This window comes from Myotis daubentonii, chromosome X (genome assembly GCF_963259705.1).
Source record: "Myotis daubentonii chromosome X, mMyoDau2.1, whole genome shotgun sequence".
NCBI lineage: Eukaryota > Metazoa > Chordata > Mammalia > Chiroptera > Vespertilionidae > Myotis > Myotis daubentonii.
In genome coordinates this window covers 67754551-67780933 of record NC_081861.1, presented here as the reverse complement: position 1 = coordinate 67780933, position 26383 = coordinate 67754551, and positions in this window count along the sequence as shown.

Below are 26383 nucleotides of genomic sequence, written 5' to 3'. Positions count from 1 at the left end.
TACACAGCCCAGATATAAACCTCATATATATGTATGGTCCTATGACTTTTTGCAAGGTTGCCACACATTTCATGGGGAAAGAGAGTCTTTTGAACAAATGGTGCTGGGATAACTGGATATCACATACAAAAGAATGAATTTCAATCGTTAACTTACACCATATGAACAACTAACATAACATGAAGCAAATAATTAAATGTAACAGGTAAAATTATAAACCTCTAAAGAAAACACAAGAGAAAAATTTCATAACATTGGATATGGCAATGATTTCATGGTTATGACACTAAAAGCAGAAGCAATAAAAGAAAAAATATAGATAATTTGGACTTCAGCAAAAATAAAAATTTTTATGCACCAAAGGATACAATCAATAGTGAATATGCAACCCACAGAATGGGAGAAAATATGATATATATTATAAAGGGATATTTTCAAAAAAATATAAAGAACACCTATAACCAAAAATTATACCAAACAACCCAATTTAAAAATGGGCAAAAGAGTAGAATTGACATTTATCCAAAGAAGATATTCAAATGATCAATAAGCACATGAAAAGATGCTCAACATTACTAATCATAATGGAAATGCAAATCAAATCCATGAGACACCACCTCACACCTGTTAGGATAGCTACTATGACAAAAAACAATATAATAGGTACTTATAAAAATTTGGAGAATTTGGAACTATTGTGTACTTTGGTAAAAATGTAATATAGTGTAGCCGTTGTGGAAACAGTATGGCAGTTCCTAAAAAAATAATTAAACATATAGTTACTATATGACCTAGTAATTCCTTTTCTGGATAATATACTGGAAATAGTTGAAAGCCAGGTCTGGAAAAGCTATTCATAGACTTCTGTTCATAGTAGAATCATTCACAATAGCCAAAAAGTGAAAACAACTTAAAGTATCCATCAACTTAACTTGTATCCACACAATATTATATTCAGGCAATTTATTGTAGAATTGTACACCTGAAACTTATATAATTTTATTAACTAACTAATTAGGGGGTGGGGGGTGGGGTTGTCCCTCAGGCCAGCCTGCACCCTCTCCAATCTGGGACCCCTCAGGGGATGTCCAACATCCCTCTCACAATCCGGTACTGCTGGCTCCCAATCGCTCACCTGCCTGCCTGCCTGATTGCCCTTTACCACTTCTGCCTGGCAGCCTGATCACCCCCTAACCATTCCCCTGCCAGTCTGATCGACACCTAACTGCTCCCCTGTTGGCCCGATTACCCCCAACTTCCCTCCCCTGCCAGCCCGATCACCTTCAACTGCCCTCCCCTGCTGGCCATCTTGTGGTGGCCATTGTGTAACCACATGGGGGCAGCCATCTAGTGACCACATGGAGGAGGCCATCTTGTGAGGGTGTGATGGTCAATTTGCATATTACCTCTATTATATAGGATGTCACTCCAATAAAATCAATAAGAAGTGTCTATCATCAGATTAATGGGTAAATAAAATGTGGTATAGGAATGATGTGGCAAAGGAACATCATTCATTCTTAAAAACGGAAGAAATTCTGACACAAGTTACAACATGGTTGAACCTTGAGGATATTATGCTAAATAACAAAAGCCAGTCACAAAAAGACAAATATTGTGTGATTACACTTATATAATACATCTAGAGTTGCCAAATTCATAGAGACAGAAAGTAGGGCTGTTGCCATGGACTCAGAAGAATATGGAAATGGAAAATTCAATGTGCAAAAAGTTTCAGGTTTCCATGTAGAAAAAAAAAATACTTGAGATGGATGTTGGTGATAGTCTCCCAAAAATGTGAATGTACTTAATTCCACCAAACTCTATTTTTAAAAAGTTAAGGGTTTGACTTTGGGTGGTAAGCACACAATACAATATACCGATCATGCATCATAGAAATGTACACTTGCAACCTATATGATCTTATTAAGCAATGTCACCCCAATAAATTCAATTAAAAATGGTTAAGATGATAAATTTGCCCTAACCAGTTTGGCTCAGTGGATAGAGCATCAGCATGTGGACTGAAGGGTCCCAGGTTCGATTCCAGTCAAGGGCATGTACCTTGGTTGCGGGCACATCCCATTTGGGGTTGTGCAGGAGGCAGCTGATTGATGTTTCTCTCTCATCGATGTTTCTAACTCTCTATCCCTCTCCCTTCCTCTATGTAAAAAATCAATAAAACATATTAAAAAAAAGACAATAAATTTTATACTATGTGTATTTTATTACAATTAAAAGTAACAATCTGAAATATTTCTAAATTTCCCCAATACATATTTTTTTTCTGTTTTGTTCTTTTCTGATTTTAGCCTAGACACTGAAAAGGATCAGAACCAAAAAAAAAAAAGAAAAAAAATATTCCAGAAGAAAAACTTGGACCAGAAGCTTTTGCACCATAAGGCACCGTTTCTGACGATGGTCTTACCTCAGAGTCTATAATTTCCAAACAAAGTTAATTTCACATTCTCTCTTGGGAATAGGATAGCTGGGATGAAAGGGAAAAAAAGAATATAGTTAATAAAGAACACAAACCTTAAGAAAAATGTTGGGTTTATTTCCTGTTTCTGCTATAGACATTTGCTCTGGCCCTCATTTTTCTCATATATGAAGATGATAATGTAAGTGAAGCACATATACTGAAATAATATGAAGTGAAACACCTCCACATACAAGCAAAAAATAAGTGTTAATTCTTTTCCTCTTATCTGAAAAGTGGGTAGAGTTGAACAGAGATGGATTTGGTCAAAAAAGAAGAGCCTTAAAAACTGAAAGCATATAGAGCAAACTGTAAATTTTCTTTGAGATATTTTAAAGTTGATTTCTATAAATGCCTATCATTGTAGAAATAAATAAAATATAGGTAATTTTCTGTCAATTTCTTAGTCATTTATATATTTGAATGGGAAGGTAAATGCTATAGCAAAAAACTTAATATGCAATGAATTTTTATGTTAATATCATGTGAATAGATGCAGAGAAGAAAAACATCTAAAGTTATAATTTTGTCAAATAAAAGAAAAAAATATATATTTTAGAAAACTTGTAAAGAAATGAAAAATAAATTTCTTTTTATTCTTTAAAGAAGAATTATTTTTACAAAGAATCATCAGAATCTCTGATATGGAGCAATCACTAAAAATGCATTAAATATATGAGGTCATTGTGTGGGCTGTAGGATGTAATAGTGATGGCAAAAGTACTTCATGTGAATATATTTGATAGCATGCCAGGCTTTTCAGAAACTAATGTTATAATGTTCATAATTTTAAAATTCTAACATTCTGTTAATTAATTTAAAATGAATTCTACTAAAGTTCGCAATATCAGCCCTCTGCTTTGGTTGGGGAGAAAACAAAACAAGAAATATAATTCTATCTAATAATAGACAGAGTAATTGACTGTACCTTCGCTACACCTCCCATTGGCTAATCAGCAAAGATGGAGGCTAATTTGCATAGTAGGCACCCAGAGGCTATCAGCTATGGGAGCCCGCAATCAGAGCTGAGAGGACCCCTGCCCAGGCCTGACGCCTAGGTCAGAAGCGTTAGACCTGAGCATGGGTGGAGCCAGGATGGTGGGGAGCAGGGGCAGAGCCGGCGATGGGGGAGAGCTGGGGGTCCGCTGCCCAGGCCTAATGCCTCAGTCAGAGAAATTAGGCCTGGGCAGGGGCGGAGCCAGCCATCGAGGGGAGCTGGGGGGTACCCTGCCCATGGCATTAGGCTTGGGAAGGGGTGGAGCCTGCAATTGCGAGGAGCTGGGGGTCCCTTGCCCAGGCCTAATGCCTCAGTGAGAGGAATTAGGCCTGGGAAGGGGCGGAGCTGGCAATCACAGGGAGCAGGGGACAAGTTGGCGATTTTGGGAACCTGGGGGTCCCCTGCCCAGGCCTAATGCCTGGGCAGCATGCGTTAGGCCTGGGCAAGGGCAGAGTGGGAGATTTCAGAGAGCTGGGGGTCCCCTGCCCAGGCTTAATGCCTCTTCCAGAGGCCTTAGGTCTGGGCAGGGGCAGTGCCAGAGATAGCGGGGAGCAGGGGCAGAGCTGGCAATGGTGGGAGCTGGGGGTCCTCTGCCCAGGCCTAATGCCTTAGTCAGAGGCATTTGGCCTGGGCAGGGGCAGAGCTGCAATTGCGGGGAGCTGGGGGGTCTCCTGCCCATGGCATTAGGCTTGGGCTGGGGTGGAGCCTGCAATTGCGGGTAGCTGGATGTCCCCTGCCCAGGCCTAATTCCTTGGCCACAGGCATTAGGCCTGGGCAGGGGTGTAGCTGGAGATTGCAGAGAGCTGTCGGTCCCCTGCCCAGGCCTAATGCCTGGGCCACAGGCGTTAAGCCTGGGCAAGGGCAGAGCGGGAGATCACGGAGAGCTGGGGTTCCCCTGCCCAGGCTTAATGCCTCTGCTAGAGGCTTTAGGTCTGGGCAGGGATGATGCAAGAGATCGTGGGTTGCAGGGGCGGAGTTGGCAATCATGGGGAGCTGGGGGTGCCCTGCCCAGGCCTAATGCCTCGGTCAGTGGCATTAGGCCTAGGCAGGGGCGGAGTGGGAGATATCGGAGAGCTGGGGGTCCCCTACCCAAGTCTAATGCCTCTGCGGGAGGCCTTAGTTCTGGGCAGGGGCGGTGCCAGAGATCGTGGGTAGCAGGGGTGGAGCCAGTGATGGTGGGAGCTGGGGGTCCTCTGTCCAGGCCTAATGCCTTGGTCAGAAGCATTAGGCCTGGGAAGGGTCGGAGCCCGCAATCACAGGGGGCAGTGGCCGAGTTGGCGATCGTGGGGATTTGGGGGTCCCCTGACCAGGCCTAATGCCTGGGCCAGAGGTGTTAGGCCTGGGCAGGGGCAGAGCAAGAGATCGTGGAGAGCTGGGTGTCCCCTACCCAGGTCTAACAACTCTGCCAGAGGCCTTAGGTCTGGGCAGGGGTGGTGCCAGAGATTGCAGGTAGCAGGGGCGGAGCTGGCAATGGTGGGAGCTGAGGGTCCTCTGCCCAGGCCTAATGCCTTGGTCAGAGGCATTAGGCTTGGTCAGGGGAGGAGCCAGCAATGGCGGGAAGCTGGGGGTCCCCTGCCCAGGCCTAAAGCCTTGTCCAGAGGCATTAGGTCTGGGTAGGGGCAGTTCATTCAGCAATCGGGGGTAGCTGGGGCAGAGCCGGTGATGGTGGGAGCTGGGGTCCCCTGCCCAGGCCTAACGCCTTGGCCAGAGGAGTTAGGCCTGTGCAGGGGCGGAGCCAGCGATTGCGGGGAGTAGAGAGGGAGCTGGAGATGGCAGGGAGCAGGGGCAGAGCCGAGGATTGAGGGAGTTGGAGGTCCCCTGCCCAGGCCTAATGACTTGGCCAGAGGCATTAGGCCTGGGAAGGGGCCAAGCCAGAAATTGGTGTGAACTACAGAGGAAACACCCTTTCTGACTGCTCATTGGCTTAGCTCCCTCTATGCCACTGGTAATATTCTTAGTAACTTGGGTAATAAGAATCCAAATAGGTGATCTAGGGTTTTTTACCACACTCCTGGAGAAAAAAAAAGAAGGTCCGCTGCTGGAAGGTTAAGAAATATCATATCCTGTCCTAGCTGGTTTTGCTCAGTGGATAATGCCTCGGCCTGCCCACAGCTGGGTCTGGGTTCAATTCTGACTAAGGTCATGTACCTAGGTTGCAGGCTCCTCCCTGGCCTGGGCCCAGGTCAGGGCTCATGCAGGAGGCAACCAATCAAAGTGTTCCTCTCACTTTGATGTTTCTCTCCGTCTTTCCCTTTCTCTTCCACATTCTCTAAAAATCAATGGAAACATATCCTCAGGTGAGGATAAAAAAAGAAAGAAAGAAAGAAATGTCATATTCTATCAAAGACACATCTTGAAAATGCCTAAAGAAAGTTGTCATTTTTTCATGGTGAAAGGACTGGAGTCCGTGTTGATGAAAACACCTTGCTGGCTGCAGTGACTGGCAGTGGCTGCAGCAACGGGGTGATGGGACTGGTGCCTTCCCCTGATCAGCCTGGTTGCCTCCCACAAAGGGAGGCCAGACTGTGGCTTAGGCCTGCTCCCCAAGGGGAGCAGGGAGCAGGGAGTTGGACATCCCCTGAGGGCTCCCAGTATGTGATAGGGGGCAAGCTGGGCTGAGGGACCCACCCCTTTAGTGCACAAATTTTTGTGCAACGGGCCTATCCTATCTAATTAAAGAGAAACATGGTAATTAGTGTACAACCGCTACCCTTCCCATTGGCTAATCAGGGAGATATGCAAATTAATTGCCAGCCAAGATGGCGTCCGGCAGCCAGGCAGCTGGAAAATAACATGAGGCTTGCTTGCTTCAGTGACGGAGGACTCCAACATTCCCCGACTGCTTTGCCGGTCTCTGAACTTGCAGTTTGAAACATAGTTACAAATATAGAAGCTAAACAAAACCCCAGAAACCTGCTTTCAGTGAGCTGGGATCTCACAGCTGGAGCTGATACAGAGTTTTGATTATAGAACCCAAACAAATCAGATACCGGCTTTCAGCAGCAGAGGCCTCAGAGCTGGAGCCAGAGCTAAAGCTGGCCCAGAATAATAAAAGAAAAAGAAAAAAAGGAGCAGTTGGGAACTTCAGTCACCTGCCAGCCTGAAAACAGCCCTCAGCCCCTCACCGAGACTGGCCAGGCACCCCAGTGTGGATCCCCACCCTGAAGGGTGTGTGACCAGCTGCAAACAGCCATCATACCCTCACCAGGCTGGCCAGGCACCCCAGTGGGGATCCCCACCCTGAAGGGTGTGTGACCAGCTGCAAACAGCCATCATCCCCTCACCCAGGCTGGCCAGGCACCCCAGTGGGGACCCCCACCCTGATCCAGGACACCCTTCAGGGCAAACCAGCCTGCACCCACCCGTGCACCAGGCCTCTATGCTATATAGTAAAAGGGTAATATGCCTCCCAGCACCAGGATCAGCGGAGCCGCGAAGCCTCCCAGCACTGGGATCAGTGGAGCTGAGAGGCCTCCCGGCACCGGGATGAGTGTGACAGGGGGCAGTGCCCAAACCCCTGATTGCCCTGCGTCTCTGTGTGTGACAGGGGGCGGGGGCCACAACCTCCCTATCCTCCCTTCTCTGTTCGTGACAGGGGAAGGTGCCCCAACCCCCTGATCGGCCCTGCTCTGTTCCTGATAGGGGGGAGTTCCCCAACCCCCTGATCGCTCTGCAGCTCTGTGTGTGACAGGGTGCGGTGCCCCAACACCCCAACCCATGAGCCCTGCTCTGTGTGTGATGGGGTAGAGCTATAACCTCCCCATCGGCCCTGCCCTGAGTGTGAGAGGGGCTGCTCCCCAAACCCCTGATCAGCCCTGCTCTGTGGGTGATAGAGGACGACGCCCCAACCCCCTGATCCGCCCTGTTCTGTGCGTGACAGGGTACGGAGCCCCAACCCCCCTGATGGGCCCTGCTCTGTGAGTGACAGGGGGCAGCGCCCCAACCCCCAGATTGGCCCTGCTCTGTGCGTGACAGGGGGTGGCGCCACAACCTCCCCATTGACCCTGCCTTCAGTGTGACAGGGGGCGGTGCCCCAACCCCCCAATTGGCCCTACGCTGAGCATGACTGAGGGTGGCATCGCAACCTCCCGATCCGCCTTGCTCTATGCATGATGGGGGCGGCGCCCCAACTCCCCAATCGGCCCTGCTCTGTGCCTGACCAGGGGCTGCACCTAGGGATTGGGCCTGCCCTCTGCCACCTGGGAGCAGGCCTAAGCCAGCAGGTCGTTATCTCCCGAGGGGTCCCAGATTGCGGAGAGGGCACAGGCTGGGCTGAGGGACCCCCCTCCTCCCCAAGTGCACAAATATTTGTGCACCAGGCCTCTAGTAGTCCTATATAATAAGAGAGGGATATGCTAATTAGCCCAGATATGCTAATTTTTCATGACCAGATATGCTAATTAGTCATGACCAGTAGTAAATTGAGCATCACTCCAACACTAATAAGAGAGGGGTATGCTAATTAGCCATTTATGCAAATTAGTCACAACCAGTATGCAAATTGATTATCACTCCAACACACAAGATGGCCACTCCCATCTGGTCAAAGATGGCTGCCCCCATGTGGCCACAAGATGGCCACCATAAGATGGCCTGTAGGGGAGGGCAGTTGTAGGCAATCAGGCCAGCAGGGGAAGTGAGGGCAACCAGGCCTGCTGGGGAGGGCAGTTGGGGGGGACCAGACCTGCAGGGGAGGGCAGTTAGGGGCAATCAGGCCAGCAGGGGAGGGCAGTTGGGGGTGTCCCGGCCTGCAGGGGGAGGGAAGTTGGGGGTGATCAGGCCAGCTGGGGAGGGCAGTTTGGGATGATTGGGCTGGCAGGGGAGGGCAGTTAGGGGCAATAGGGCTAGCAGGGGAGCTGTTAGGCATTGATTAGGCTGGCATTGGAGTGGTTCAGGGGCAATCATGCAGGTAGGCAATTGAGAGTTTGGGAGCCAGCAGTCCCAGATTGTGAGAGGGATCAGGCCTAAACAGGCAATCGGACATCCCTCGACAGGTCCCAGATTGGAGAGGGTGCAGGCTGGGCTGAGGGACACACACACATCCCCCCTGCATGAATTTTGTGCACCAGGCCTCTAGTTGAATATAAGTAACTAAAGTAAAAGTTGAAAATCAAATCTAGCTTAGACATAGAGATGTTTGCTCAAAAAATTTTGACTGTTAGTTTGGCCCCAATACTACTTGCCTTTTTATTTATTCTATTGTCACAGCAAGGCTAGGATTCACATGTGTGAAACGGATGGAGGACATTGTTAGTAAATTAAAGAACCAAGTGAAATCGACATTCTTCAGCAAATATTACTTAAATGGCTCTTGATTTGTGCTGCAATATTGTGCTTTAATTATAAAACAGAAAAAGACACACTATAGCAAGAGCGATTTCATTTTTATCTGTAAATTGTCTCTTTGTTAGGCACCATACCTTCAGAAAAATGATTTGTGTGTTTTTTGCTTAATTATTTTTCCCTAACTGTGCCACGTATTTTATACAGATCTTTTAAATAATCTGTGCACAGGAAAAATAGTAAGAGCAAAATAAAAACAAACAAAAAATTTTGTACTAAGAACAAACCTTAAGTTGAAGAGAGTTCTAACCTTTGAATTTAAAAAAGGCCTTTTAGATGGTCATTGAGGAGGAGAAAATGGCGGAGGTATAAACAGACTTGTCCTGTGCCTTGTCCTGGAGCAGATAAGGGTGAGCAGCTGAAACGGGTAACATACAGCCCGAATAGGCAGAGGATTTTCAGCTGAGAGACTGTCTGCAGCCCGGAAAGACCAAGAACTCCCAGAAAAAAAAAGGACGGTTGGAGACTGCAGCTGAAACCTCTCCCGGTGCGCCATTTTAAGTGGTTGTTGCCAGCATCCAGAGACCAGCTTCTAACCTGGAAACAAGGGATCTCAAGAAGCATGACTGCGTGAACACAGACGAGCACTGCTTCTTCCCACAGAAAGAATCCAGATTCTGAAGATGGCGGCGATATAGGCAGATGAGACCCAGGTCCTGTCCTGGAGCAAATGGAGTGAGCAGCTGAAACTAATAACACCCACCCCGAATTGGCGAAATTGCTCAGCTGGTAAGACTGTTTGCAGCCAGGAAGGGCAGAACTCCCCTGGAAAGGTAAAAAAAAAAACCAGGGATTTGGGCAGGAAAGATTGCCAGACCTCTGAGCCCAAGAGTCGGAGGGAGACCATGTGGCAGACAGCCACGTCCCTTGGGACAGGCACAGCCCCTGACTGGGGAAAGGAGATCCACGGGATTCCTGGCGCCACTGGGGGATTTGAGAGCTGGGGTCTGTGATCACGGAGGACTGAGCCTAAAGGGGGCAGCCTGAAGAGCTGACCAGACCATGCAGTGCGTGTAAGAGAAGATCAAGCCTTCCCCGTTTCCGAGGCCTGCGTTTGTTTGTTTGTTTTCACTGAATCCTGTTCATAAGATATTTCAGATACAGACACTCACCTGTGCTGAAGAGACGGAGAGGGTGTGGAGGAGTGGAATCTGGGGAGAGACTGAGGAGAGAAGGGGGGCCGGGAGAGGTGGCAGCGAATTGAGTGCTGAGACACCCCTGAGCCCAGGACTGGGGCAGCCATTCTCTCTGGAGAGTGAGACTCCTCCCCCCAGCCACCAGGCAAGGAGCACAGCCACACCCTGAACAAGATCAAGGATTAAAATAATCTGATCAGTCCCTGGGAGTTAGCAGGGTCTGGCCTATAGAGGGATTTTCAATCCCAGCAACAACACAGAGCAGGTAACTATTAAGGAACCAGCTCTGGATAGTTGACCTCTCCAAATCAGTTTTAAATGCCATAGAGAAGCTGTATAGCCTCAGAGGCCAACCCCAGAACACTGCCACCCAGAGGCTGAGCCACAAACTGACTCTTTGCTAAACACAAAATAAGGCAGTCTGGGAAATAAAAGCCGCCTGCTTTAAAATAAGGACTGTGGTTTAAACACAGAAGAACAGTGTATTGCCGGGAAACTCAACACTCTCCTGAATACCTGGCAGGACTAAAGGAGAGCCAGACTGAAGAATAGAAGAACCGAAGGACCTTCACTACTGCAATTTTTTTTTTCTTTTTTCACCTTTTAACTAAGAAACCAATTTTTTCTTTCCTTCTTTTTTTTTCTTCTTTTTCCATCACCTGATTTTACCCTTTTAATTACTACCTTCTTATTTTTAACCAGTATTATTACTGCTATGATTTTACCATTTTTTAAAGTGCCATTTTATTTTTTCTTTATTTTATTTTGGGATTTGTGTCCTCCATTCTATTTTCATCGTTATATTATTAGTTGTTTCTAGTTTGCATCTATCTCCAGGGAGCTGTAGCTGGAATTTGTTGGGATTAGTGGCGGTTCTATAGGAGTATTCTCCTCATATAAAATGTCTCTTCCCCTCTTCCACTTCATTCTCTCTTTTCGCTCTTTTTTTTTCTTTTTTTTCTTTCCTTTTCTCGCTTTTATTCCCCCCCCCTCCTTTTTCCCAATTTCATTTTTGCACTCTTTTTTTTGGTCCCTACTTTTCTTTTCTTTTTACTCTTTTATCTTTTTCTCTTCCTTCTTCCTTATCCCCTAATTTTCTTAATTCGGGTGGTCACCTTTATTTGGGGTTATTAATATCGTGAATATATTTGTGTTTAGTGCCTGGTACGTGGTGCCCTGTTGTGTTGTATTTTGTGCCTTTAAATCAATGCAGCAGATCCAAGAAACAGCAGCCTCCTGAACACCACAGCCTCTGCTGAGGAACAGTAGCTGTACGTGAAGCCTGCCCCCACCAGCAAGAAGAGCCACCACAGCTGTGAACAGCACCCACCAGAGCAGCTGCTGCCAACTGAGGAGCAGCTGCTACCGCAACCACCCGAAGAACAACCACAGACCAAGGAGTCACTGCCACCCAGGGAGCAGCCACTGAATGACTTAACATCTAGATATGTCAGTTAGATCAAACATGGGTAGACAAAGACACCCCCAAAGGAAAGAGAAGGAGGACTCTCCAGAAAAGCAGCTAAGTAATACAGAGGCATGCAACATGACAGAAAAAGAATTCAGAATAAGGGTCCTAGAATTCATAAACTGGATGGAGGAAAAAATCAACAACTTCTGCAAGAAGCAAGAAGAAACAGATGAAAAAGTCAACTACCTATGCAAGAAGCAAGAAGAAACAGATGAAAAACTCAATAACATATGGAAGAAGCTAGAAGAAACAGATGAAAAAATCAACAACTTAAGTAAGACCCAAGAAGAAATGAAGAGTGATATAGCTGCAATAAAAAACACCTTTGAAAGTATCAACAGTAGACTAGGAGAAGCGGAGGACCGAATTAGTGCATTAGAAGACAAGGAAGCAAAACACACCCAAAATGTACTGCAATTGGAGAAAAAAATTAAAAGACAGGAGGAGAGCCTAAGGGAGCTTTGGGACAACATGAAAGGAAACGACATACGAAAATAGGGGTGCCAGAAAACCAGAAAGATGAGCGAGGATTAGAAAACCTATTCGGAGAAATAATATCAGAAAACTTCCCTGAGATGGGGAAGAAAAAAGTCACACAAGCCCAGAGAGTCCCAAACAAGGTGAACCCGAAAAGACCCACACCAAGACACATCATAATTACCATGGCAAATGTTCAGGACAAAGAGAAAATCTTACAGGCTGCAATGGAGAGATGGAAAGTTACATACAAGGGATCTCCCATTAGATTATCAAATGGTTTCTCAACAGAAACACATCAGGCCAGAAAAGAATGGACAGAAATTAACAAAGTGATGCAAAGCAAAGGACTGAATCCAAGAATACTCTATCCAGCAAGGCTATCATTCAAACTTGAAGGGGAAATAAGAAGCTTCACAGACAAGAAAAGGCTAAGGGAGTTTATCACCACCAAGCCAGCAATGCAGGTAATGCTAAAGGGACTGGTATAAAAAGAAGAAATAAAAAGCTCAGAAAGAAAACAGCCACACACAAAAAAGAAATGGCTACAAACAAGTACCTTTCAATAATAACTTTAAACGTAAACGGACTAAATGCTCCAAACAAAAGACATCGAGTGGCTGAATGGATAAAAATAATGACCCATACATCTGCTGTCTACAAGAAACCCACCTCATTAGAAGGGACTCACACAGACTGAAAGTGAAAGGATGGAAAAATATCTTTCAGGCAAATGGAAAGGAAAAGAAAGCTAGGGTAGCAATACTTATATCGGACAAAATAGACCTCAAAGTGAAGGCCTTAACAAGAGATAAGGAAGGCCACTTCATAATACTAAAGGGATCAATACAACAAGAAGATATAACCCTGGTTAACATATATGCACCCAATGCAGGAGCACCCAAATTCATAAAAAAAAAACTCCTGGAAGATATCAAAGGAGAGATCGACAACAATACAATCATAGTAGGGGACCTTAATAAAACACTGACAGCACTGGATAAGTCCTCTAGGCAAACAATCAGAAAAGATACAGCAATCCTAAATGACTCACTAGATCAGATGGACTTAATAGACATCTTCAGAACACTTCACCCCAAAGCCAGGGAATACACATTCTACTCAAAGGCTCATAAGACATATTCAAAAATAGACCATATATTGGGTAACAAGCATAGTATCCCAAAATTCAAGAAGGTTGAAATCATAAAAAGCATCTTCGCAGACCACGATGGCATAATATTAGAAATAAACTACAATAAAAACAACCCAAAATACTCAAACACCTGGAAGCTGAATAGCATGCTATTAAATATTGATTGGGATACCAATGAGATCAAAGAAGAAATTAAAAACATCCTGGAAACTAATGACAATGAAAACACAACAATCCAAAACCTATGGGACACAATGAAAGCAGTCCTGAGATGGAAGTTTATAGCTCTACAGGCAATATCAAAAAACAAGAAAAAATGGTAGTAAATCATCTAACTCTACAACTCAAAGAATTAGAAAGAGAGCAACAAGAAAACCCCAGAGTGAGCAGAAGGAAGGAGATAATAAAGCTTAGAGCAGAAATAAATGACATAGAGACCAAAAAAACAATACAGAAAATCAATTAAACCAAGAGCTGGTTCTTCGTAAGGATAAACAAGATTGACAAACCTCTAGCCAGACTCACCAAGAAGCAAAGAGAGAGGACCCAAATAAACAAAATCAGAAATGATAGAGGCGAAATAACAACAGACCACACAGAAATACAAACAATTGTTAAAAAATACTATGGATAGCTCTACTCCAACAAACTAGACAACCTGGAGGAAATGGACAAATTCCTAGAAAAATACAACATTCCAAAACTCAATCAGGAAGAATCTAAAAATCTCAACAGGCCAATAACTATGGAAGAAATTGAAGCAGTCATCAAAAAGCTTCCATCAAACAAAAGCCCAGGACCAGATGGCTTCACAGGGGAGTTTTAGCAAACATTCAAGGAAGAACTAAAACCTATCCTCCTCAGAATACTACAAAAAATTCAAGAGGAAGGAACACTTCCAAGCTCATTCTATGAAGCCAGCATCACCCTAATACCAAAACCAGGTAAAGACAACACAATGAAAGAGAATTACAGGCTAATATCCCTCATGAACATAGATGCCAAAATCCTCAACAAAATCTTAGCAAATCGGATCCAGCAGTACATCAGAGAGATCATACACCATGACCAATTAGGATTTATCCCAGGGACGCAAGGATGGTACAATATCCGCAAATCAATAAACGTGATACCTCACATAAACCAATTGAAAGAAAAAAACCACATGGTCATATCAATTGATGCAGAAAAAGCATTTGACAAAATTCAACACCCATTTTTGATTAAAACTCTCAGTAAGGCGGGAGTAGAAGGATCATACCTCAACATAATAAAAGCCATATATGACAGGACCACAGCCAACATCATACTCAATGGACAAAAACTAACACCATTTCCCCTAAGAACAGGAACAAACAGGGATGCCCCCTCTCACCACTCCTGTTCAACATAGTACTGGAAGTGTTAGCCATTGCAATTAGGCGAGAAGAAGAAATAAAAGGCATCCAAATTGGAAAAGAGGAAGGAAAACTGTCCCTATTTGCAAACAACATGATATTATACATACAAAACCCTAGAGACTCCATCAAAAAGCATGAATTTGGCAATGTAGCAGGATACAAAATTAACCCCAAGAAATCTCAGGCATTTCTATACACCAATAGTGAACTTTCAGAAAGAGAGATTATAAAAACAATCCCGTATACCATCGCACCAAAATATTAAGCTACCTAGGAATAAACTTAACTATAGAGGTGAAAGTCCTCTACTCAGAAAACTACAGGACGTGGAAAAAAGATATAGAGGAAGACATAAACAGATGGAAGAACATACCGTGTTCATGGATTGGTAGAATCAACATCATTAAAATGTCCATACTACCCAAAGCAATCTATAAATTCGACGCACTTCCCATTACAATACCAACGGCATACTTCATAGATCTAGAACAAACTCTCCAAAAATTCATCTGGAATAAAAAAAGACCCAGAATAGCTGCAGCAATCCTGAAAAAGAACAAAGTAGGTGGGATCTCAATACCAGATATCAAGATGTATTACAAAGCCACTGTTCTCAAAACTGCCTGGTACTGGCACAAGAATAGGCATATAGATCAATGGAATAGAATAGAGAGCCCAGAAATTGGCCCGAACAAATATGCTCAATTAATATTTGACAAAGGAGGCAAGAGCATACAATGGAGCCAAGATAGTCTCTTCAAACATGGTGTTGGGAAAAACTGGACAGATATATGCAAGAAAATGAAACTAGACCACCAACTTACACCATACACAAAAATAAACTCAAAATGGATAAAGGACTTAAATGTATGACAGGAAACCATAAAAATTCTAGAAGAATCCAAAGGCAACAAAATCTCAGACATATGCCGAAGCAATTTCTTCCCTGATACAGCTCCTAGGGCACTTGAAACGAAAGAGAAAATGAACAAATGGGACTACATCAAAATAAAAAGCTTCTGCACAGCAAAAGAAACCATCAACAAAACAATGAGAAAACCCACTATGTGGAAAACCATATTTGCCAATGTCATATCTGATAAGAGCCTACTCTCAAAAATTTATAGGGAACTCATACAACTTAACAAAAGGAAGATAAACAATCCAATCAAAAAATGGGCAAAGGACCTGAATAGACACCTTTCAAAAGAGGCCATTCAGAAAGCCAACAGACATATGAAAACATGCTCAAAGTCGCTAATCATCCGAGAGATGCAAATCAAAACAACAATGAGGTACCATCTCACACCTGTCAGACTGGCTATCATCAACAAATCAACAAACGACAAGTGCTGGAGAGGATGTGGAGAAAAAGGAACATTTGTGAACTGCTGCTGGGAATGCAGACTGGTGCAGCCACTATGGAAGACAGTATGGAGTTTCCTCAAAACACTGAAAATGGAACTACCATTTGACCCTGTGATCCCACTTCTAGGAATATATCCCAAGAAACCAGAAACACCAATCAGAAAGGATATATGCACCCCTATGTTCATAGCAGGACAATTCACCATAGCTAAGATCTGGAAACAGCCTAAGTGCCCATCAGTAGATGAATGGATTAGAAAACTGTGGTACATCTACATGATGGAATACTATGCTGCTCTAAAAAGGAAGGAACTCTTACCATTTGCAACAGCATGGATGGAACTGGAGAGCATTATGCTAAGTGAAATAAGCCTGCCAATGAAGGAAAATTTCCACATGATCTCACTCATTCATGGATAATAGAGACCATTATAAACTTTTGAACAATAATAGATACAGAGGCAGAGCTGCCTCAAACAGATTGTCAAACTGTAGCAGGAAGGCTGGGGAGGGTTGGGGGGCAGGAGGTAGGGGGGGTAAGAGATCAACTAAAGGACTTGTATGCATGCATATAAGCATAACCAATGGACATAAGACACTGGGGGATAGGGGAGGCTAGGGGACTGTCTAGGGCGGGGGGGGAAATGGACACATATGTAATACGCTTTGTATTACTTTAAGCAATAAAGGGGGGAAAAAGCCTTTTGAAACATGTATAAGATGATGAGAAAGTTAGTAGATAACACTTACTGGTTATTTCATGATATTAAAGAATTATTGTTCATTTTAAGGGTAATGATTGCATCATGGTTGTATCTTTTTTAAATCCTTAACTTGAAGAGCTTTATACTGTATTATGAAGTAATATACTTAGGTACTTTTCTTCAAAATAACACCAGATATTATAGGGGCAGACGACTGTGTAAATGCCCAGATTAAACAAGATAGGCCAGTGTTGAATAATTTTAAAATTTGGTAACGAGACCCTGTGGCTTTATTATAAAATCTCATAACTTTCTCCATAGGTTTGAAGCTTCTCGTTATAAGAAAATATATGTGTAAAATCAATTTATTACGATATTCGCTTTTGAAGGAAATATTTTTGTTATAGATTTGACATGGATTCACATATTTTTAAAAGATTATTTAATTGATTCTTAAAAAAAGAGGAAGAAAGAGGGAGAGAGAAATATTGATATGAGAGAAACACTGACCAGCTGCCTCTTGCACACCCTCACCAGGAATTGAGCCTGCAACCCAGGCACATGATTCAAATTATCAACCCTTTGGTACATAAGATGATACCCAATGAACTGAACCAAACTGGCCAGCGTGGATTTGCATATTTTTAAGTGAAGCCCTCATGTAATGAAATATTCTGTTCCTTTGGTACTCAGGCCCTCTCCAACTATCTAAACCTTGTATTTCCAATAGTCACTGAAGAATAGGTAGAATATTTTTTGAGACTCACAAATCAAATATCAGTATTAGCTCAAGAAAGCAAGAAGACCAGCATGTGCTCACTTTCAATCAGGAAGCTCCACAAAATGCATTTGTAATGCTAGAATTTTGAGTGACAGACTTGTAGAAATCAAAAGTATCAAAACAAACACTAAACAGGTCTACAATAGTTATAAAATAATCATTCCAACAGTGTTATATTATCTCAGACCAACATTTATCACTCTATTCACTTTTCTGTTAACGTTAGTTAAATGCATAGCTTTTTACTCACCAGACCTTACTTTCTTATGTACTTATAAAGCAAAGTTCACTAATTTTATTGAATAAATGATTTTTCTTTGACATCAACTTGATGCTTTGCTATATTATTTCTTCTTACAATGCATTTCACAACTGCACAGCTTGATTATTCTTTTGACTGTTTTTGCCATAAAGTATGCATTCTCAGTTATAACAAAAATAAAACTTATACTCTGAAAAATATTTGGCAATGTTTATGGCATACAAACTGGTTGATCTGTGTATTAGTTATTGAATTTAAAATAATTTGTTCATTGTAGATGTCCTTTTGTTGTTTACTAAAGTGTCTAAGAGCAACAAATTGGCTGTATTTTATTTTATCTGCCTGGTCAGTCATAGAAGTCCAACTATATTAAAAATGTTAGGGCTGGTAACGGCAGAGGACACTTGGAGAATGGTAAGATCAGGGATCTGGGCTGGAGAGTGATGCACAACCACTGAGCCAAGAGGGTCAAGAAGAAGCTGCACTGCACCAAGGCCATATTCTGTGGGGACAGGTGTAACATCCAAATGTGGAAAGGAAGTCCACAGGGCTGCTGGCAGCTGGGGAATATAGAATTAAGTCCACAGCCACGAGAGACTACACCGAGAAAGGCGGCTTGAAGATCTGCCTGAGCAGCGTGGTGCTGAGGGGAGAGAAACTTGCAGTCATGTAGTTGTTTTGCCTTTTTTGCCCTTGTTTTTATTCACTAAAACCAGTTAGTAAGACCTTTCAATTACAAACACTCACCTGAGACTGTAGTGCAAGTGGAGGTGCAGATTTCTGGAGTCTGGTGAGAGATGTGGAGGAAAGCAGGGCAGGGAGAGGTTACCAGGAATCTGGCACTACAACTTTCATGACCCTCCAAACCTAAGCAGCCATCTTTCTCCTGAGGAGCCAGCCTCTCCCAGCATCCTCAAGACAGCTAATACAGCCACACCCACCCTACATCTTGAGCTTTACAAATGAAACAAAGACTCTGAATAGCCCCAAATTTCCCTCAGGAATTGAGTTGAAGAGAAGCTATTCAGTCCCCAAAGGCAATACAGCACCCCTGCCACCTAAAGCCTTGTCAAAAACAGCTGCTTGAGTGATAAAGATAGACAGCAAGCAGGCAGGTAAAGCTGGCAGATTGGTTTTGCCTCCTTGCAGCCAATGCCTGTGGAGACAGACACAAACAGTGGAGCAGTGGAATGCTTGGAACTTCAATACAATGCTGAAAGCCAAAGATAGTTCCTGACAGTGGTCAGCAGCTAACTACCTAACACAATACTCAGATGTGGCAGACAGGACAGAAGAGTGGGGTCTTAAACCAACCCCCATGGGGCATTAAAATTTGGCTGAAGCGAATGACACTTCAGTTATCTTTTATTAATTTTTTTTCTTTATTTTTGTTTTTCCATTTTTTATTTTTTAGTATAATTTTTCTTTAGCCTATTTGTATTTTTTATTGTTATTCTATATTATCTTATTTTTATCTTTTAGGTTTTTACCTTTTTCTTCTTCCCTTCTCCCTTTTTCATCCTGTTTTCTATTCTCCTGTCCCTGCTTTAGTTTTTCTCTCTTTTATTTTTACCCCTTGTTAAAAATCAATCTTCTTTATCTGCTTTATTGATGTGTTATTATTATTGTAGTCTCTGTTGGGTTACTCATATATATAATTTCATCTCCCGTGCTCCAAGTCCATGCATTCTTCTCTTTTCTATTTCTTTGCTAGTCAATTTTATTTTTGCTTTTGTATATCCTCTTCTCTCTTGCTCCTTTCTTCCCCTAATTGTTTAATTAGTTTCACTCACTAAACTCAAGCCTAACTGCTCTCTTCTCAATTCTGCTTTCCCAAAGATAAATGAATAAATAAATCCTATATAATAAAAGGCTAATATGAAAATTGTCTCCTCGGGAGTTCGACTGACCAGGAGTTCAACCTCTAGCTATGATGTGTGCTGACCACAAGGGGGTGTCACGGAACGAAGGAAGGCCCTGGCCGGCAGACAGCAGATGGGGGAAGGAAGGCCCTGGCCAGCAGCTATCAGCTGGCAGCCAGGGAAAGGAAGGCCCCAATTGGCCCTGATTGCCAGCCAGGTCTAAGGACCCTACCAGTGAATGAATTTCAGGCACCGGGCCTCTAGTAGATAAATAAATAAGTGTTTTTGTTTCATTTATTTATTTATTTATTTATTTATTTTCTTATCCAAGCATTCTTTTTCCATCTCCTCTCTACTGAACCTTGGTCCTTCCCCTATTTATCCAGTTCTTTAACTTTACTTTCTGTATATAAGCTCTCCTCTACAGATTATGTCCCTCCCTTTTTGTCTGGTGGTCTGTTGTTTGCATTTTTGATGTAATTATTTTGTGGTGTTTGCTCCCCATATATTTTTTTCTTTTTTCTCTAGCCTTTTTCCTTTCCTTGACATCATTTTTACTCTCTTTTCTCTTGCCTAATTCTCTTTCCTCTGATGGTCACTTTTATTGGGATTATCAGTGTTGTGTGTACATTCATGTTTTGTTCCCTCTGCATTGTGTTGTGCTGAGTAGTATTTTTTGCTGTTTGGTCAACACTTCCAAATGGTTGGCACAATGTGGTAGAGTGAGCCACATAACCAGACACCTTGGAAGTAAACTCCATCCCTGAAGGGGACAATAACACTCAAGAACCAAATACAATAAGAAAGCCCAAATATCTCAAGTAAGGGGCATCCCTAGAATACCCAGCTCAGGGACATTGAGACTGAACCGCTGGATTCCAAAAACATGTACTATATAAGACAAACTAAAAAATCTGGGTGACATAGCAGTTTGATCTATGTTGATACTTAGAATCAATCACAAAGGAATAGCAAAAATGGGAAGACAAAAGAACAACCCCAATATGAAACAAAAGGAGGAATCACCAGAGAAGGAAATAAATAAAATGGACACAAGCAATTTGTCAGAGAATAAATTCAGAACAATGGTTATAAGTATGCTGAAAAGGCTACAAGACAAATTCACCAACATCTGTAAGGATCAAGAGGAAATGAAGAATGACATAGCTATAATAAAGAATGCAATGGAAGATTTCAATGGTAGACTAGAAGATGCTGAGGACCAAATCAGTGAGTTGGAAGACAAGGTAGAAAAATCACAAGCAGAGCAGAAACTGGAAAAAACAAATAAAAAGCTGTAAGAGAGCCTAAAAGAGCTTTGGGACAACATGAAATGAAACAACATTCACATAAGAGGAGTGCCAGAAGGAGAAGAAACGGAGCAAGGAATAGAAAACCTATTTGAAGAATTAATGACAGAAAACTTCCCTGAATTGGAGAAGAAAAAACTCGCACAAGTCCAAGAAGAACACAGAGCCCCAAACAATATTAACCAAAAAAGACTGACACTAAGACACATCATAATTAAATTGGCAAACATCAATGACAAAGAAACTTAAATTCTGCCAGAGAGAGACAAAGTTACCTACAGCTGAAACCGGTTTGGCTCAGTGGATAGAGTCTTGGCCTGTGGACTGAAAGGTCCCAGGTTCGATTCCGGTCAAGGGCATGTACCTTGGCTGCAGGCACATCCCCAGTGGGAGATGTGCAGGAGGCAGCTGATCGATGTTTCTCTCTCATCGATGTTTCTAACTCTCTATCCCTCTCCCTTCCTCTCTGTAAAAAATCAAGGGATCACCCATTAGACTATCAACTGAATTATCAAACAGAAGCACATCAGGCCTGAAGGGAATGGAATGAAATATACAAAGTGATGCAAAGCAAGGGGCTGAATTCAAAAATATTATACCCAGCAAGGCTTTTATTCAAAATTGAAGATGAAATCAGGTGTTTCAAAAATAAATCTAAGGGAGTTTATTACCACCAAGCCATCAATGCAAGAAATGCTAAACAGATTGCAGTAAAAAGAATACTTAGAAAGAGAAAAAGGAACACAGAAATAAAAAATAAAAATGGCAACAAACAAGTACCTATAAATAATGACCTTAAATGTAAACAGATTAAATTCTCCAATCAAAAGAGACAGAGTAGCTTAATGAATAAGAAAACATGACCCATATATATGCTGCATACAAGAGACCCACCTCAGAACAAATGACTCACACAGACTCATAGTGAAGGGGTGAAAAACATTTCAAGCAAATAGAAATGAAAAAAAAAGCTTGGGTAGCAATACTTATATCTGACAAAATGTGAATAGGCTGATAACAATAGAGGAAATGGAAGCAGCAATCAAAAAACTTCCATCAAAGCCAGAACCGGTTTGGCTCAGTGGATAGAGCGTTGGCCTGCGGACTGAAAGGTCCCAGGTTCGATTCCGGTGAAGGGCATGTACCTGGGTTGCGGACACATTCCCAGTAGGGGATGTGCAGGAGGCAGCTGATCGATGTTTCTCTCTCATCGATGTTTCTAACTCTCTATCTCTCTCCCTTCCTCTCTGTAAAAAATCAATAAAATATATTAAAAAAAAAAAAAAAACTTCCATCAAACAAAAGCCCTGATCCAGACGGCTTTACAGGGAGTTTTTTTTTTTATCTTTATTGTTCTGATTATTACAGTTGTTCCTCTTTTTCCCCCCATAGCTTCCCTCCACCCGGTTCCCACCCCACCCTCTGCCCTTACCCCCCCCCCCGTCCTCATCCATAGGTGTACCATTTTTCTCCAGTCTCTTCCCACACCGCCACACCCCTCCCACCCCCCGAGAATTGTCAGTCCACTCCCTTTCTATGCCCCTGATTCTATTATATTCACCAATTTATTCTGTTCATCAGATTTTTTATTCACTTGATTTTTAGATTCACTTGTTGATAGATATGTATTTGTTGTTCATAATTTTTATCTTTACCTTTTTCTTTTTCTTCCTCTTCTTAAAGAAAACCTTTCAGCATCCTATCTAATAATAGACAAACATGGTAATTGACCATACCTTCGCTAAGCCTCCCATTGGCTAATCAGCGAGATATGCAAATAAACTGCCAACAAAGATGCTGGTTAATTTGCATAAGTAGGCTCCAAGCGGAAAGACTGAAGGCGAGCCGGAGCAGCAAAGATGGAAGAAGGAAGGTGGCTCTGGCTAGAGCAGCGAAGACGGAAAATGGAAAGCGGCTAAAGGCTGGAGCACCGAAGACGGAAGACAGAAGGCGGCTCGAGCTGGAGCAGCGAAGATGGAAGACTAAAGTCAGATTCAGCCAGAGTGAAGCCCTCGATCCCGGGTGCCGGAGGAAAACCTGTGCTGGCAGCCAGGAGAAAGGAAGGCCTATTGCACAAATCTCTCTGTGCAACAGGCCTCTAGTTTCATATAATACTGGTTTGGTGGTGATGAACTCCTTTAGCTTTTTTTTATCTGTGAAGCTCTTAATCTGACCTTCAATTCTGAATGATAGCTTTCCTGGGTAGACTAATCTTAATTGTAGGTTCTTGCTATTCATCACTTTGAATATTTCTTGCCACTCCCTTCTGGCGTGCATCATTTCTGTTGAGAAATCAGCTGACAATCTTATGGGTATGCCGGGAGCCGGTCCATGCTTGCTGTTTCAAGGGACCTGGCATATATGGCATACTTTTCTTAATATGTTTGCTCACCTTCTTGGCACTATGTGTTTTAACCAAGGTCACCTCTGAGAAAGGTTGTTTCCCCAGGTAGGGATTTTCCCCTGAAGTTAGGGAGGGAATAAAACCTTTTAACTAAGTGCCAGGCGGGTAATTAATCACTTTAACTATGAACAATTATGCTTAAGCTACATAATCTTTACTCCGTGGAATGGAGATAATAAACGCCCTAACCTTTGTAATAGAGATTGATAGGATTGAATCAACTGGTATAAATACAGTTGTAACAAGACAGAACTCAGAACACAGAACTCAGAACACAGGGCTTGGAAGAGAGGACCAAGAGAGACAGAGCTTAGGCACAGAACCTACACAGAACGTTCTCTAGAGACAGAAGAACTTCGCTGGCGAGAGCATGCTGGAGGATCCTGGTCAGGGACTGGCCTCGGAGCCTGGAGAGGGAGCCTGGCGAGAGAGCATGGCAGGGGATCCTGGACTGAACCTGACTGCGGAGATTGGCAGGAGAGCCTGACTAGAACCTGGCTACAGAACCTGGCTGGAGATCCTAAGCAGAACCTCTCTGGAGATCGAGACCAGAACTTGGCTGGAGATCCTGGCTAGGCTGCTGATCAACTGAACGCTGTCTCCGTGTCATTCTTTCTTCGCCGACTCCGTCTACGCCTTTGGGAACCCCTGGACCTGCTGGGGTTGGACCCCGGCATGGGTACTCTCTTGTAGGTAACTAGCTGTTTTTTTCTTGCTGCTTTTAAGATTCTCTTTTTGTCTTTTGCTCTTGGCATTTTAATTATGATGTGTCTTGGTGTGGTCCTCTTTGGATTCCTTTTGTTTGGGGTTCTCTTCACTTCCTGGACTTGGAAGTCTATTTCTTTCACCAGGTAGGGGAAGTTTTCATTCATTATTTCTCCAAATTGGTTTTCAATATCTTGCTCTCTCTCTTCTTCAGGCACCACCATAATTCGGATGTTGGTACGCTTGAAGTTGTCCCAGAGGCTCCTTACACTATCCTCATATTTTTGGGTTCTTTTTTCTTTTTGTTTTTCCGGTTGGGTATTTTTTACTTCTTAGTACTTCAAATCTTTGACTCGATTGCTGTGATCCTCTAGTCTGCTGTTGATCTCTGTATAATATTCTTTATTTCATTCAGTGTATGCTTAATTTCTAGTTGGTCCTTTTTCATATCCTCAATGGTCTCACCATACTTACTGAGGGTCTTACTAAATTTATCGGCTGTTTCTAGAAAATTCGTGAAAAACCTCAAAACTGTGGTTTTGAACTCTATATCCAGTAGTTTGCTTTCTTCCATTTCTGTCATTTGTGACCTGTTTCTTTGTCTCCACATTTTGTCTGCTTTCCTGTGTTGATAGAGTGCTTTTCTGTGCTAGATGTCCTATAGGGTTCAGTGGCTCAGCCTCCCAAATTACCTGAGGTGGACACTCTTGGTGCACCCCTTTGTGGGCTGTGTGCACAGTCTTGTTGTAGTTAAGCCTTGATTGTAGTTGGTATCACTGGGAGGAATTGACCTCCAGACCAATTGGCTGTGAGGTTCAGCTATGTCTATGGTGGGAGAACTTCTGTGTTGGAGCCACCCTATGGGACATGACTTGTTTCATTGGGGCTTTGGTGCTCACTGAGTCTGTCCCCTGAGTGTTTCCCTTATGGATCTGAGGAGTTGTAACCTGGATGTTCCCACTCTGACCGGTGGGTACACTGGCACTTGGATCTCTAAGGAGGTGCTAATTTAGCCTCTGCCTGAGAGTACCTAGCAGGAGGTATGGAGAGATCTGCAGACTCCTCTTCTTTGTTTGGGATTTGGAGGTGGCCAGATGAGGCCCAGCTGTGAAGCAATGCAGTATGCTGTGGGGCCTTAGGCCTTCTTTTGGATGTTCTGGGTCTCTCTGACCCAGCTGCAGTTTGTTAGGTAATTTTAGATTGCAAAGGGCCAGGTCATTCATATGCAAAAGCCTCTGCACAGAGCTTTATTGGGGCGGGGTCTCAGGGAATCCACAGAGCAGAGCAAACAGTTATGGCTTATCCTCAGCCCCGCCCTAAGAGGTCCGGGGTCTCAGTGGCCTGCGGTCATGCTGCAAGCACCCTGAGAGAAAGCCGCCCTCAAGTTCTGCCCACTGCCAGACAGTCCATTTTCTCCCTGTATGAGTCTGGGTCTCTAGAGACTCACCTGGAACTGGAGTCAGGGCTGTCGGGAGCTTAAGACTCCCTCACAATTGAAAAAGACAACCGCGTCCTCAGTTGCCAGCACTTTCGGCGTGTGCCTCTGTACCTCTGCACTGTACTTCCGCACCTCCTCTGAGTTTCAGTGTGCTTTTCTCTTTCCTTTTAGTTGTAGAATTTCCACTCAGCCAGCCTTCCTGTGGTTCTGGATGATGTCCATTTTGTCTTTTAGTTGTATTTTTGAAGTGATTTTGCAAGGCAGCAATTTCAGGGGTTTACCTATGCCGCCATCTTGGTTTTCTTTTTACAGGGAGTTTTACCAAACAATCAAAGAAGTAAAACCTATCCTCCTCAGACTATTCCAAAAAACTTAAGAGGATTGCATATTTCCAAACTCTTTTTTTGAAGCCAGCATTACATTAATCACCAAACCAGATAAAGACACTATAAAGATAAAGAATTACAGGCTAATACATCTAATGAACATATATGCTAAAATCCTCAACAAACTTCTAGCAAATCATATCCAGCATTACATTAGAAAGATCATACAGCATGAGAAGGTGAGAGTTATTCCAGGGATGCAAAGTTGGTACAATATCTGCAAATCAATAAAGATTATACATCACATAAATAAATTGAGAGAAAATATCACATAATCACATCAATTGATACAGAAAAAATCATTCGACAAAATCCATCACCGCCTTTTTTTTTTTTTTATAAAAACTCTCACCAAAGTGGGAATAGAGCAGTGGTTCTCAACCTTCTTAATGCCACGACCCTTTAATACAGTTCCTCACGTTATGGTGACCCCCAATTTCATTGTTACAAACTGATCATAATTAAAGCATAGTGATTAATCACAAAAACAATATGTAATTATATGTGTGTTTTCTGATGGTCTTAGGCAACCCCTGTGAAAGGGTCATTCAACCCCCAAAGGGTAGCGACCTATAGGTTGAGAACCACTGAAATAGAGGGATCATACCTCAAATTTAAAAAAAAAAAAGCCTAACATTGACCAGTTTGGCTTGGTGGATGGAGCGCCAGCCTGTGAACTGAGGGATCCCAAGTTAGATTCCGGT